The sequence below is a fragment of the Pinus tabuliformis genome, chromosome 8, assembly GCF_031772625.1.
Source record: "Pinus tabuliformis cultivar Carrire ecotype Pingquan chromosome 8, CPIR1, whole genome shotgun sequence".
Taxonomy (NCBI): domain Eukaryota; kingdom Viridiplantae; phylum Streptophyta; class Pinopsida; order Pinales; family Pinaceae; genus Pinus; species Pinus tabuliformis.
Window position 1 is genome coordinate 2078709328 of NC_142294.1, and position 16875 is coordinate 2078726202.

A 16875-nucleotide genomic window follows, 5' to 3' on the forward strand; every position below is an offset into this window, starting at 1 on the left:
TTCCTGTCTCTTAATTTTATCAACCCGGTAGTTCGTACAAACTTGGAAGCGGTGGTGCTATATGCACAAGTACTAGCTCTTGTCGCAGTTGTCACTTGGTCAGCTGGCACAAGTCCGCTAGGGCTCAAGCCAACTTCTATAGGCTCTCAGAAGAAGCTTGCTAATTGATGGACGAAAGCTAATCTCAAAGGAAAGCTACTTTACTTGACAAAAATGAACGGAAAGCAAATCAAAGCATGTAAACCTAGGAAACCCTAATTTGACTAGTCTAACCTCTACAATGCAAAGAATGTAAATGAAACTTCTACCAATGCTGTCATTACCTCTAATAAGTGAAAATGCATGGATCTAAACTACTTTCATCATGAAATTTATGTTTTTGTATTTTCCTTTAAGTGTGTGAGATGATTGTGATCTTGTGCTAACTAGGGTTGGTTGTGCAGATGGGATGGAGAAGGAAGGAAAGCGTGGGATAGGTTGGGGAGGCTAGGAGAGGTCCCTAGGGATCCTTAGCATCCATCCACAGAGGTTCCTCGCATTCAGATGCTCAGCAACCGAGAGAGTGGCCTTCTACAGGATGGCTGTGGAGGATCCTACAGGATAGTCCTGTAGGTCTTCTACAGGATGTTTACGAATTGGATTTTTGAGGATGGATGGTTGATGGAAGATGCATGGATGGTTATGGAGGTAGGATGGGGGTCTGAAGTGACCTAGGAACTGATGGATGGAGTGATGAGATGATAGGTGGAAGGCTGACTTGGCTTGAAGGTAGTTGAGACAACAATGGGGGAGAAGGTAAGGTTACTTGGCAAAAGAGAAGATGGGAGATGAGGGAACAGACTTGGTGATGGAGTATCTAATCTGAACGAGGCTCAAATGAACGAGGAGGTGATGAAGGTGATAGAGATGCCCTGCACAATGCTTATTCAAACAAATCAATGAATTCTTGCAAACAAACCAAGTCCTAGCTAACTCAATCCAACTGTTAATGAATGAGTAAACAACAGCCTTGTTTGAAAAGAGAGCCATATACATCACATGAGAAAGAACATGCCGAAAAATCTACATGCATACAAACTCCTACCAATCTATTATGAACATGAGAAGCTACTTGAACCCTCAAAAGAAACCTAAGTAACAAAGCACGAATTAAATCTAAAGAGCAGATTTTATTATGAGAATGCAGCAAAGACACATAGATATAAACGAGGGAGGTACTGGGCACTTGAGATGGGCCCAACCCCAAGAACTACAGCCTCCCAAGAGAGATTTAGAGCTGGTGCAAAGCTGGATCCATCTTTATTAATCAAGAAATGAAAAGTACATCAAAACTGTCCATAAGGAGAGCTTGAGAATGAGCTGAAAGCAAAGCTAATCCATGGCCTAAAAATCGAACTACAAGCTAGCTAACTAATGGCTAAAACAAAATGACTAACTAGCTACCAAAAATGACTACCAACTAGCTAACCAAAATGAGTACTAACTAGCTAACCAAAATGAGGCCCCAAGCCTTCTTATTTATACAATTTGAGGACCCAACAGTCCTCCTAAAAGTTAGGGACTTGGCTGCCCAAGACTTGGAGTTAACAGCAGTCCAACTTGACTTGCTTGGCTGCCCTTGAGCTCATTGATTTGGTGGCCTTTGAACTCCGAGCTGATGGTGGAGAATTCGAGGTAAGGTTCCATAAATGAGGGGGACACCTTCCTACAAATCCTCTAGCTTGTTCTCCCACGAATTTGGCTGCCAAGTGCTCATTAAGACCTTCAATTTTGTCTCCAAGTTGACCAACAAGGCTACACAAAGCACCCATTAGACTTGTTGGCATAATGACTAACCAAATTCACTCTATTAACATAAAAATAATCAAAAACATGCAATAAACAAATGAGAATGGTGGACTAAGCCAAATTAGGAGGTTGAATGAGCCCAAATAATTGTACATTTTTGGGGCTCATCATCACCCCCCTACTGAAAGTGTTGCTCATCCTCTGAGCAACCAATCTCTCTCCTTGTCTCTGATGGCCCTGGTGACTTTCTTGGCTAGCATCTCGGCCGATTTCTCCTTTGGCTTCCCTCTTTCCAAACTTTCCTGTAGAAACTGTTCTGTCTTCCTGTAGAAACAGACTCTGTCTTCCTGTAGAACAGTCTGCTGCTTTTGTTAGTGAATCCTCAGCCTTGTTATGAGTGCACACGTATATGCAATCATATGGGAGAAATGGTGCCCTCTTCTCTGTCAAATATAATTCACCAGCACTTTGTGTGAAAGCAAATATACCATCAACTATCACCTCTCAGCTCCAAAGTGAGATCTTCACATAAATAATCAAAGATGAACATCTTGCCAACAATTCCTCAAATGCTAAGTTGGACCAGTTAGCAGAATGAAGCCATCACCAAATCACCCCACTTTCAAAGGCTTTGGTAAGCAGGTTATTGTGCTTAAGCATATTAGTAAATGGAATAAGTAGCAATATACGAACACACCCAAGTCCCAAGTTGGAATCACTTTCCTCTTTTATAAATTTCACAAACATCAGTGAGACAAGGAGACACAAGACAACCAATCAAAACCAAGCCAAAATAGTGTTTTCAGGACTTCCTGTAGAACTGCCTCAGCATCCTGTAGAGAGGCCTTTGTGTCCAACATTTTCATTCTTTCTCTCTAAGTGGATGTCTTCGGCCTTCCCTGTTCATAGCTGATGGATATTTTTGAAGGAGGCTCCTCCTTTTGTTCCGCTTTCGTGTCCTTAATGACAATTTTCTCCTTTGACAGTGGTTTGGGTTTGCCCACTTTTGTGTGCCCCTTTTTTTTGCTTCAAAGTACATGAAGGTTTGCCTCTTTCCCTTCCTTTTTGGTCTTGGAGGTGTGCTAATGGTGGCAAGTATGGTTGTTGCCTCCTTTGATAGGATGTCCACCTTCGTCTCTTTGGGTTTTACCTTTTTGGGGCTTCCTGTAGAAGCCTGTTTCTGCAATTTCGGGCTTCCTGTAGAAGCCTGTTTCTGCAATTTTGGGCTTCCTGTAGAAGCCTGTTTCTGCTTTCCTGTAGCCACGGGTGTCACCACGGGTGTCACCACCATTTAAATAAAATAATAATTTGCCATCATTCCAAATAACCAGCATGTCCTTGGCACATAAATAAGTCTGAGATGCAGAACAGAACAACCCTTTTTCTAATCAGAAAGACAGCCACCAATACATGTAATCAGTATGTTCTTCGATGCACAAAAACTGAGATGAACCCTGGAAGTTTAGGCTGAGTGAATCAGAGAGCAGAGATCAATCCAGCCTCTGTGGAATGTGGACATTTAAACCTCTTAAAATTACCCCAGGGAACAATCTTCAGTCTTGGGTTTAAGTGCTGGAGGACATATTTGATTTCTGAAAGGAAATTTCAGGCTTCTATATGAGTGAAGCTTGATCCTTTTTCTGAACGTGAAACTCAGCTACAAATGATGACATGTATATATGAAATCAGTCTCCTCTTAATGCATAAGAAATCTGAAATGGATCTGAGCGAATGGCATTGGAGAAATTCAACTCAGTCCTCTTGACTTGAAGGAAATTCGATCAACAATGCGACAGGTGGGAATTGTTTAAGGAACTGAAGAGATCTCGAGAATGAAAGGCAGAAATAGGTAGAGCACCATTGTTTAACTGATCTGGATGGTGGACATGCGCTTCAGTTGACCGCTGTTGAACAAAGAGTGGTGAGAGTTGCAGTCGAGCGTCCCTTGAATTACTGCGTGACTTGTGGTGATGTGGAAAAACGTGTGCTGGCGCATATGAACTGTTGTGCTATCATGAACCCTTCTATTTGTTAATTAATTGACGCCCTGTGCACTGAAGTTCAACAAATATACCACTAACTGTGTTTTTCAAATTTTCCATGAACGACCATACACGTAGGCTACGTGATTTTTCCTTGAGCGCTAGAGAACTGGGTGTCTTGCTGCATTCATGGCTTAATCACCATTCCATTCGTTCATGCAATGCTTAGACTAGATTCATGCAATAGAGGAATAGGTTTTGTCACGAACCTGAAGTCAAACCGTTGCTTGTGAAGCTTTTGTGGCCTGTCCTTGCTGCATGCATTGATTTTATGATTGCATGATGGCTTGGCTGCTAATCTTTGATTTTGTTTTTCATGTGCAGGTGTCTTCTGGCCGGATCCAAGCTCCAGACAATTGTTTCCACGTTCAAATCTGCACATTCAAGCTGCTGTTGCTGCATCTTCCCCGAACCAGAACTTGTTTTCGACATTTCTCCCAAACGCCAAAGCGGATCGATCTGAAACTTGCTGAGCATGTTTCTATCATCATTATGCATCTCCCATAGCAAATTCGTGATCAATGGATGGACGGATTTCGATAAAATTGGAAAATGGCTGAAGATTTCAGAGCTCGATTTCTCGGAAACCATGCATCGGAATTGGCTGAAACTGCTTGGGTAGGCTACTATCATCCATGTGCATCTCCCCATGAAACAGGTTTTGAAACGGATGCACGGTTATGGAGAAAATGCAAAAATGGTTGATGGTGATGGAGGATTATTTCTTGGAAACCGTGCACCGGAATTGCATGAAACTGCTCAAGCATGTTGTCATCAACCTTGTACAATTCCCATAAAACGGTTTGTCAAATGGATGCATAGTTTTCAAGTTATGGCATAAACAAATTCTTCTTTATGGATTTTTGCTTCAAGGTACTTTGCATGTGCTTGCATGGGATGACAAAATGAATTTTGTTTGTGATGCGGGTATGGAGATGATGGAGGATGAGTTGGAAGACTGCAGGAGGACTCTTGAACCCTTGAGGAAGCTACCATGCTCGCCAAACCATATTTTGAAATGCATGCCTAGTTTCCCACAATTTCTACAGGAAGATCCTGTAGAAGCACAATGAGAGGCACAAGGAGGTGGAAAAAATGATGGATGAAGGCAAGGGATGGACACGCAAGTGCTTGTAGGCCTAACCAATAGACTCCCACCATCAGATTCACTTTTGAAATTGGATTTGGCTCGTCCAAAGGTTCTACAGGATGTTTCCTGTAGAAATTCAGAGCTTTCCTGTAGAAGACACAGTTTTGAGGAAAGAAGCTTAATGACATGAAAAAAATGATGGAAAAGGGGTGAGGAATGGAAACATGGATGTGGGTAGGCCTCATGGACATTTTCCAAGCCTTCAAGTCCTCCTCGGAGATCAATTTGGCTTTTTTGTAAGCTTCCTGTAGAAGATACGAAACTTCCTGTAGAAGGCACAAAAACTCCTTTTCTTTGATTTGAATGCTCCTCCTGTCATGAAACGTCCCTCTTGCAACCTGCAATGTCACTGCTGAAACATGAAATGGAGATTAGCTTTATTTTTCTTTTTCTTTTTTCTCTTCTTTTTTTTTTTGAAAAACAACTAGGGCGCCTCATGGAAGTTTTCACCCTAATTCCTTGCCTTGGGCGCCTCCAAGGGAGGTTTTCACCCAAAGATCTTTTCTCTTTTATTTTCTTTTCTTTCCAACCCATTGACCGCCTCATGGAGGTTTTCAATCAATGAGCCAATCTAAGGCGCCTCCGAGGGGGTTTTCACCTTAGATTTTTATTTTTCTCTTATTTTCATTTTTTCATTTATTTTTTCTCTTTTTTTTTTTTTTTTTTTCTACCCTACCCTACTTGAAAAACAAAATCATTTTCAAGTATAAGAATACTTCCAATGGAGCCATGTGCACATCGAGATTAGAGAAAAAACGATCTGAAGGCTCGAAATGCATGCTTTGACAACGATCCAGATTTCAGAGACAAGATGATCTGACTTTGAATGGATCAAACATAGATGAGGAAGAGAGTACTGCTGCAACTTAGTGACTGTTTGGAACCATATCTCAATATAGCTTTGATATCCTTGGTCCTTTTGCTGATCTGGATCATTCTTCATGTCACCTTCTATCATGACCTTCTGATCTTCCTCTTTTTGTTGATCTTTATCTTGAGTACATGGAGGATTTGATGGTAACCATGAGGGATCTCTCTCGATCTCTGATTTAGATCTCTTTTCTTCATCAAGTGCAGCCCATGGTTCTTTGATCTCCTCTTTTGATTCTCCTTTTGCTGGATGTGATCCTTCAATGCTTTCAAGATGATCTCTTTTTTGCAACACTCTTCCTGAGCTTTGGTGAACATCATTGAGCTCAAAAGGAGTCATTTGCACATGTTGTGCCTCAGATTTGCAATGGGGTTGAGCTGCTCCATTGTGTGGTTTTGGAAGTGGTACGGGTAGTTGAGTGGAGGTGTGAAATTGAGATGGAGATGGATGGCATTGTGGTTGGGTAGGCATTTGGGGTTGCCTTGGTGGAGGAGGAGGCGATGGTTGTGGATGAGCAGGTGGTGGAGGAAAATGAGTGGGATGAGAGTTGTACTGGGGCCTCCACTCCTGATAAGGTGCATTCCACTGCGGCTGTGGCTGAGCATAAGAGTGAAATGAATGAGCAACTGGTTGGGCATAATATGGATCTGTGAAGGAACAAGGAGAATATGACCAAGGAGGAGGTGTAGACCAGGAAGGATGAGCAGGGGGATCCCAAGAAGGCATGAAAGTGGCTTGATAAGGGTCATAATAGGTCTCGGGTATCCCTTGCAGTTCCTGCTGGTAAGATCTAGGTCCATGTGGCCTCCTTTGGTTCATATAATAGAGTGATTCAGTGGCTCGCTTGGCTCTCTGATATGCAGCTTTGATTCTGGGCAAGGAAGGGCACTGATCTGTAGGATGGTATTCTTCACATACAAAACACACTTCTAGGGAGTGCATTGGACATTCGTTCCTAGGATGCTTTTTAAGGCACCTAGGACAAAAAATGACCAAAGCCCTCTTGGCTTCTTCTTGCTTCTTTTGGATCCGCAAGGTATCCAGTTGCATGGCAAGAAACTGCCTCATATCACTCTTGAAATCTTCGATCTGATTTTCAAATTCATCTTTGGACAAGATATTGCTCCCAACATCTCTGCTTGTAGCCATTTGCTTCAGAGGAATGTTTCTTCTTCTTCTCCCCTAGAGGTTCTTCAGATATGTCTTGATGTCCACCCAGGGGTCCTTTCATCACAGCCATCGAAGAAGAACGTTGGCTGTGTGAAGTAGTGGGGGTGTTGTGCAATCATTTTTCTAACTTATCTCTACTCCTACAAAGCATGAAATAGATTGAACTGCAACTAACTATCTTGCGAAATTGAAAGGACTAATCTATTTTGCTCAAATGAAATTGCAAGAATGAAATGCTAGTCTACGCTTGCAGAATTGAAATGCGGAATTGAAAGGCTATTCTAGGAAAGCGGGAAATGCTAATCCATGAAAGCAAGAAATGCTAATCTACTTTTGCATAAATGAAATTGCATAATGGAAATGAAATAAACTACTTAGCAGAAGGTTGTAGTAGAAAAAAGAAGAATAGCAACAATCACCAATACTCTGCCGCTTCCCCGGCAACGGCGCCAAAAAGATGGTGAGCTCCAGTATTGTAGCAATAATGCTACAACTCCTGGGGCTTCCTGTCTCTTAATTTTATCAACCCGGTAGTTCGTACAAACTTGGAAGCGGCGGTGCTATATGCACAAGTACTAGCTCTTGTCGCAGCTGTCACTTGGTCAGCTGGCACAAGTCCGCTAGGGCTCAAGCCAACTTCTATAGGCTCTCAGAAGAAGCTTGCTAATTGATGGACGAAAGCTAATCTCAAAGGAAAGCTACTTTACTTGACAAAAATGAACGGAAAGCAAATCAAAGCATGTAAACCTAGGAAACCCTAATTTGACTAGTCTAACCTCTACAATGCAAAGAATGTAAATGAAACTTCTACCAATGCTGTCATTACCTCTAATAAGTGAAAATGCATGGATCTAAACTACTTGCATCATGAAAGTTATGTTTTTGTATTTTCCTTTAAGTGTGTGAGATGATTGTGATCTTGTGCTAACTAGGGTTGCTTGTGCAGATGGGATGGAGAAGGAAGGAAAGTGTGGGATAGGTTGGGGAGGCTAGGAGAGGTCCCTAGGGATCCTTAGCATCCATCCACAGAGGTTCCTCGCATTCAGATGCTCAGCAACTGAGAGAGTGGCCTTCTACAGGATGGCTGTGGAGGATCCTACAGGATACTCTGTTTTCTACAGGATAGTCCTGTAGGTCTTCTACAGGATGTTTACGAATTGGATTTTTGAGGATGGATGGTTGATGGAAGATGCATGGATGGTTATGGAGGTAGGATGGGGGTCTGAAGTGACCTAGGAACTGATGGATGGAGTGATGAGATGATAGGTGGAAGGCTGACTTGGCTTGAAGGTAGTTGAGACAACAATGGGGGAGAAGGTAAGGTTACTTGGCAAAAGAGAAGATGGGAGATGAGGGAACAGACTTGGTGATGGAGTAGCTGATCTGAACGAGGCTCAAATGAACGAGGAGGTGATGAAGGTGATAGAGATGCCCTGCACAATGCTTATTCAAACAAATCAATGAATTCTTGCAAACAAACCAAGTCCTAGCTAACTCAATCCAACTGTTAATGAATGAGTAAACAGCAGCCTTGTTTGAAAAGAGAACCATATACATCACATGAGAAAGAACATGCCGAAAAATCTACATGCATACAAACTCCTACCAATCTATTATGAACATGAGAAGCTACTTGAACCATCAAAAGAAACCTAAGTAACAAAGCACGAATTAAATCTAAAGAGCAGATTTTATTATGAGAATGCAGCAAAGACACATAAATATAAGCAAGGGAGGTACTGGGCACTTGAGATGGGCCCAACCCCAAGAACCACAGCCTCCCAAGAGAGATTTAGAGTTGGTGCAAAGCTGGATCCATCTTTATTAATCAAGAAATGAAAAGTACATCAAAACTGTCCATAAGGAGAGCTTGAGAATGAGCTGAAAGCAAAGCTAATCCATGGCCTAAAAATCGAACTACAAGCTAGCTAACTAATGGCTAAAACAAAATGACTAACTAGCTACCAAAAATGACTACCAACTAGCTAACCAAAATGAGTACTAACTAGCTAACCAAAATGAGGCCCCAAGCCTTCTTATTTATACAATTTGAGGACCCAACAGTCCTCCTAAAAGTTAGGGACTTGGCTGCCCAAGACTTGGAGTTAACAGCAGTCCAACTTGACTTGCTTGGCTGCCCTTGAGCTCATTGATTTGGTGGCCTTTGAACTCCGAGCTGATGGTGGAGAATTCAAGGTAAGGGTCCATAAATGAGGGGGACACCTTCCTACAAATCCTCTAGCTTGTTCTCCCACGAATTTGGCTGCCAAGTGCTCATTAAGACCTTCAATTTTGTCTCCAAGTTGACCAACAAGGCTACACAAAGCACCCATTAGACTTGTTGGCATAATGACTAACCAAATTCACTCTATTAACATAAAAATAATAAAAAACATGCAATAAACAAATGAGAATGGTGGACTAAGCCAAATTAGGAGGTTGAATGAGCCCAAATAATTGTACATTTTTGGGGCTCATCATGCTCCATTCTGGAGAACAGCGAAATCAAAAGGCGGATTCAGGAGCCGTTGTAGAAAGGTCAAATCCATCCAAGTTCACCGCCCTGTGGGAGCCTGATCATGTTGGTATAGAAGAAGGATGGGACTTGGAGACTCTGTATTGACTATTGGGGACTAAACAAGATCATTGTATGGAATAAGTACCTAATCCTACGGATTGATTACCTTCTAGACCAACTGAAGGGGGGGAAATATTTCCGCAAGATCGACTTGAAGTCCGGCTATCACCAGGTACCAATCAAACCCTCTGATGTATGGAAGACTACCTTCAAAGCCAAGGAGCACTTTTTCGAATGGTTGGTTATTCCTTTTGGGTCGACAAATGCTCCTACAACCTTCATGAGGCTGATGAATGACATCTTGCAGCCATTCACTAACTCATTTGTAGTGGTATACTTCGATGGAATCCTGATCTTCAGCCAGAGTTGGGAAGAGCACCTCCAACACATCCGACAGGTTCTCCAAACACTGCGACAACATAAGTTGTGTGCTAATTTGGAGAAATGCACTTTTGGCATGACCCAAGTTCAGTGTCTGGGATACATTATTGATGAACGAGGGGTGCATGTGGATCGAGCCAAGATCTAAGTCATTCGGGATTAGCTAGCCCCAACCACTCTGATAGAGCTCCGTAGATTTCTGGGTCTTGCCAATTTCTATCACAGGTTCATGTTGGGATTCTTTGATATCACTTGGCCCGTGAGTCAAGTCACCAAAGGGAGGAGCAAAAGAAAAATTCTTTTGCTCTGAATCTCAACAGAAGGCATTTTCAGAGTTGAAACATCGCCTCTGCTCTCCACCAGTGCTCACTTTACCAGACTTGCAACAACCATTTGAGATCAAGACAGATGCCTCTAACTATGCTATTGGGGTATTCCTTACTCAAGAGGGGCATCCAATGGAATATCACAGTGTGACACTTTCAGACACAATCTGGAAGTATCCCACTTATGACAAGGAGATGTATTCCATTGTGCAGTCTTGCCGACAATGGAAGCATTACATTTTGGGGAAGGAAACGATCATCCACACAGACCACCAACCCCTACAGTTCATAAAAACGCAAGGGAAGTTGCAGAATGATCACCATCAAAAGTGTTCCAAATACCTATAGCAGTTCCATTTGAATATGAAGTATAAGAAGGGCAGCACCAATAATGTTGCAGACTTCCTTAGCCGACCACCAATCATGGCATTAACCACCGTGCTCAACTCTTGTGGGCATGAGACTCCTGATTGGCCACTTCTCTACAAAAGCGGCCCATAGTTCGGTCACACATACCAAATGCTCTTGGAGGGTCAGCAAGTTCCAGATTTTCACCTCCAAGATGCCCTGCTATGCCACCTGGGGCACCTTTGTGTTCCTTCAAGCGAGTGAGCCAAGATGATTTGGGAAGTACACTATAGTTGGGCCACTGGGCGGTCGAGGAAATAGTGGTAGTACTGCAGAAGTATTTCTACTGGACGAATATTCGACAAGATGTTGGGAAGTACATCAGATCCTGCACTGCCTGCACCACTTCCAAAACGACCATCAAGAAGTAAGGCTTCTATACTCCACTTCCTACCCGTATTCGACCTTGGGAATCCATCTCCGTGGATTACATGTTAGGCCTTCCTTCTACTAAGCATGGCAACGACTGTCTTTTTGTGGTCGTCGACAGATTCTCGAAGATGGGCATTCTAGCGGCCTACAAGAAGAATATCACAGCAGAAACCACTGCTAAACTCTTCTTTGAACAAGTGTGGGTACACTTTGGGATCCCACAGTCTATCATCTCAGATCAGGACAACAAGTTCCTCAGTACATTTTGGTTCAATTTTTGGTTGATGCTAGACACCAAGTTCACTAAGTCCACAACTTTCCATCCCCAAACTGATGGCCAGATAGAGGTCATCAATAGGATTATCGTACACATTCTACGCATGTACAACTCAAAGCATCCATGCACATGGGATGAGAGCCTTCCCTATGTCCAACACAACTATAACTAGGTTCTTCACAGCTCGACTGGCCACAACACTTTTTAGGTGGGCTTGGGATTCCAATCACTATGTCGCATTGATCTGGCCATACCATTCGTAGCTACTAAGGTAGATTTAGCTCATGTCCAGTCAGAAGATGATAAGGCAAACAACCTCATTAAGCACATCCAACATATCCACCATCAGGTCCATGACATTATGGAGAAATCAAATACCAAGTACAAGCAGCAACATGATCAACATCATGTGCCACACAAGTTTCGGGTGGGCGACAAATTCTGGTTACATTTGCAGAAGGAACGCCTTACCAGAGCCTATCGTAAACTTAGACCACTCTGATATGGTCCTTACACCATAACCAAGGCTATGGGAAACAATGCATTTAGGCTCAACATTCCCCCATTCCTTGGCCTGCACCTAGTGTTCAATGTGGACTGCCTTCGACCATACTTCCCAACATTTTTGGACACATCAGACATTGCAGAACAACTCACACCTACAGAGTTAAAACCAAATTGCATGGAGCAAGCCACAATTGATCGGATCATGGACACACAGATCAAGAACACTCACCAACAGAAGATCCAACTGTATCGAGTTGTCAAAGCAGGCGAAATCCTTCACCAAGGCAAGTGGCTCAAAAAAGACCAAGTTCAGCAGAAGTTTCGTCATCTCATGGAGGAACTCAATGCAATGGGGACCATTGCTTCCTAAGGGGGGGGAGGAATGATCCAGGTGGATATTGGTGGCCACCCACCAATTCCACTTGAACCCCCACCATTGTTTCTTTCAGTTTTTCATTTTCCTTAATTGTATCACAATTTAATTTTTTTAGCAGTTTTTTGGGTCCTAAACTTCCGGAGCCATTTTGAGGCCCTAAACAACGTTTTTTTGGAAATTTACCGCCAACAATTTTCTCTCTAAAATCGTCTTTTTCATCATAGTCCTCAGAGAGATATTTCCAATGGGTTATCATGCACGTCAAATGGAGATAATGTGACCAAGTCGCAACCCTGGGAAGTTGGCTATCCAACTCACCCCAACGGGGCCCATAAACTCTTGGTGTTACATCTCCTTGGGTTAGGGTTTTGGTTGTTTAGGTTTGCTCTTATTGTTAAATAATAAAAAGGCCCTTGAGCTTCATTGTAACATAGTTCATAGGCATGTAGCTGCCACATCTCTTCTCAAAGATAAGCTACCATCGCCCGAGCTAGTCTTATTTCCATTCTGTTTGTAAGCATATTTCAGTATTTGATATTAATGAAATGAAGTGTTATTTCTAATGCATCTTTATATTTATGGTTATATCTGTAATTTGTTGCGTTCCTGTTTAAATCTGGATCAGGTGGAAAGAGTAGTAGTAAAATGGTAATAGATTTGATCAATGTTGTTATGATAAGTCAAGGAGACTAAATTTCTTTCCAAATCCCTTAAGAAAAGGTCAACACTACTTTTATCGAAGTGAATGTGACTTTTACTTTCATTGTTCTCTTGCATGTGGGTGGTATGCATAACAAGATTGAGGGATAAAGATAAAGGTCTGTGGTCAGAGTCAGGCTCGTACCTGTTAAGCAAAAGTTTGTAATATGGTTAAAGACATGGATGTCAGAGATCGCATAATCCATGACGGTGCTACCCAGCCCATGGACACAGGTCATCTAACCGGAAAAAGGCCATTTATTAATACCATTACAAATTATTAGTTCCTGAGAACTAGAAATTTTGAGGAGCTCAGTGCCGAATAAGTTCTCGATTATGTCTTCATATTTTTTCTTGAATCTATTAGCTAAGTGACCATCTTCATCAATCCACAAGGGGTCGGGGTTAGATTTGTTACTTAACATAACAACTTGGTTAGTAGCAGTTTGAGATGTAAAGTCCCCAAGCAAAAGGATATTGCCATCATTTCTTAGGTTGCGGATGTCTTTTTGTAAGGTATTGAAAGGACAATTCTTATTTAGGTTGTTTTTATTATAGGATGTAGAGTTGATAGGGGCAAAATAGCAGATTGCAAGGAAGATCCCATTAGTTGTAGAATCATAGATCTCGAACCAAATATATTGATTGAAGGGGTTGGTTTTATGAAGTCGTATGTGAGAGGAAACAATGTTCCTAGTATAACAATCTATACCACCAAAACCTCTCTTGGGGGATTTCTTATTCCAAGCATACCAAAGAGTGAACCAGTCAAGGTGAGGGACCCTAAAATCCTCATGCTCCCAATTTTCAACTAAAAGAATAAGATCAATATCACCTGGGATCTAACTTAACATAGGACCCTTACACCATGGAAAACCACAAAAGTTCCAAAAGAGGATCCGGAGTGACGTTATTCCCTATTTATCATTTTTGTTTTGGACTCTGTCTCTAATAATAGCTTTTCTATTCCTAATGATTTCCCATTTCCCCTCTTTTCTTGCCTCCTTGACCTTTTGTACTTCTTTCCTAATTTTAGCTTGGTCTTCTAGAATGAGGTCTTCATTTATAAAGATTCTCATTCCTTTTAGGCTTGGGGATTTCCTAAGTATATATAATTTATGGTCGTTACAACTGACCTTGACACGAATTAGTCTATGTTTATGCTTAAGTATCTTTCCTATCCTTATTGCTTCGGTGAGATAAGTTGTTTGAATTTAAGATTTTGCCTTTAATTATTCTTTAACTAATTCTAATGTTTCTTCATTGTTTTGTTCTTCTATAACAACGATTATAAGGTGTAAGGCTCTTTTGTGGCACTCATGGTTGAGTACAATTAGTTTATTAATTTCTTCTTTTATGGGTTTACTAGCTAATTTTTTCTTTGTGATATTTAGGGTTGAGTTATTATATAGTTGTTCTTTTAGTTTTTTTAATCTTGTTTTTCAAAGTGTCATTTTATTTAACCATTGCTTGTTTTCTATGTTCAATTTCTTGAATTCTACCTTTCATTCCTTGGAGTTAAGTATCAAGTGAGAGTATTTTATTTTCTAACGATTTGTGGTTATTGTCAAGCATTGTAGCTAATTCTAGTTTAAAATGATTTTCTCTTTCTTCTCTCCATCTTTCTAAAGATTCAATGTACTCATAAAGACTCTCTAGCGTAATTTTACTTGGTCTCCCTTTGCTAGAAGGGGGTTTAGAAATATGAGGATAAATACTCATAGTGGAAATAAACAAAACTTAACAAGAAGAGAATAGGTGGGAACGTATGCAACTGTCAGAATTGTTTGTAGTTGAACTGATTCTTCTCGATAGTTTATCTCCCTCCGAGAGTGCATGCTCTAATAGCTACTGTAAGTAGAAAATTGTCCCGCTCTGAATCTGCCATATTAAGTTTCTCACGCTCTACAACAAACTACCTGAAATTGGAGTCCTGTAGTCAATGCAATCAGATGTCCCAATGCGAGATCGAATTCCCATGAAATTGAAGAAATATAAAATGTAGTCTGTTGAATCCACTATGGTTCTGATACCCTCGCTGCAAAGCGCTTCACAATTTGAATCAAAGATTTTAAACCCCACTCTGTCTCAAAGCCTAGCCGTAAAGCACATCACTATTGACAGCCAACAACACTCGACAATCGGCCATAATGCGCACCACGATGTCATTATCAAAAGAGAGAATGCAAACCCCAAATTAGCCTTTTGCTATCCAATTCAATAGGAGACTATATAATCTAGGGATGACGTGTAAATGGGTTCAGGTAGAACAAACAATCTGCAAGATTTGATCCGCATAAATTTATAATCAGGGTCTCCTGCACTTCGACGTGAATGAAAACCTCTTCAATGTTTTTAAGATAGCTTGGAATTCTTACTTTCCTGCCCTGTCATGCTGCAATGGTGAGTACCGTGGCAACTTTTTTAAGATAGGTTGGTATTCTTACTTGTATGTCCTATCGTGCTACAATGGTGATGTTGGAATGTAATTTCAACTACAGCAACAGTTGAACAAAAATCGCAAAACCGCCATTGAAGTTCCCCGCCATTTCCATTTCCTTCATTCGCAATGAATTTGTGCGATGTGATCAAATCGCAGATCGCCATCGCATATTAACTTGTTGCACCCCTAATTTGCCTCGATTGCGATTTCGTGATGCGACCTAATCGCATATCGCAAATCACATGATTCAACGGTTATGGAAGCGGTGGCACATCTTTTCTCTTCCGCCGATGCGATGGTGCGATGTTGCGATGGGCCACGCATTAAATTCCGATAAGATATTTTCAGTTGTGAAGGATGAGAAATTAATTAATCACCATGTGAAGTAATTAATGATATTTACTGTGGTTGGTAAATGTAGGTGAAATTTTTTAATTTTATTGTTTTCTATTTTACGGAAGTATGGGCACAAGCAAAACGTATGTAAGATATTTTTGTGTTGTTCATTATATATGAAAATGCAAGGGCAAACATAGTAGCATAGAATTAAAAAGAGAGAGTTTTTTTTTTCAACGCACAGCAGTGCTGAAATTGTGATTTTCTGAAATAGTGAAATTGGTTTCTGGAACTGAAGCGTTCCTGTTGTAACCCCTCAGAAGAGGAAGACTATTTTTGTAATAGTTATTTTTTTTATGAAAACGAATTTCTTTTTGCTGTGATTAAGATCCTGTATTAAAAACAAAGTGTTGTTCGCTGTGAAATTTCTTTTGTGTTTGAAATTCCCAGAAATTTCCAACATGGTATCAGAGCTGGTCTAGGCACTCAATGATTTGTTTTTTCACTGTAGGAGCTATAAGAAGCTTATTGAGCAAATTTTCTCCAGTAGAGAAAGTTTTTTGCTTGCTTTTAATTATACAGTCAATATCTCTTCTTTACTTATATAGGTTAAGATGGCAGATGCTAGAACTGGTTTGAAAAATTCCCAATTGCCACAGTTTAATGGGAAAAATCACAGTTATTGGTCCATAACAATGAAATCATTGTTTGCTTCTCAAGGAATATGGGAGCTGGTTGAAACTGGCTATGCTGAACCTGCAGATGCAACAGCATTGGCTACTTTGACAGTAGGAGAAAGAGACCAGATGAAGAGAAACAGGAAGAAGGATGCCAAAGCCCTATTTTTTCTCTTCCAATCAGTACATGAAAGTGTTTTTCCACGGATTGCAGCAACAACAAAATCCAAGGAGGCATGGGACATTCTCAAAATTGCCTATCAATGCATGGAGAAGGTGAAGACTGCAAAGTTGCAGATGTTGAGGAGAGACTTTGAAACACTCAGCATGAAGGAATCTGATATAATAGATTCATTCTTCACTCATGTTATTGGGTTGATAACCCAAATAAGATCTCATGGTGAGATTCTTGAAGAAAGAAGGATTGTAGAGAAGATCTTGAGAAGTTTACCCTCAAGGTTTGAAGCTATTTTG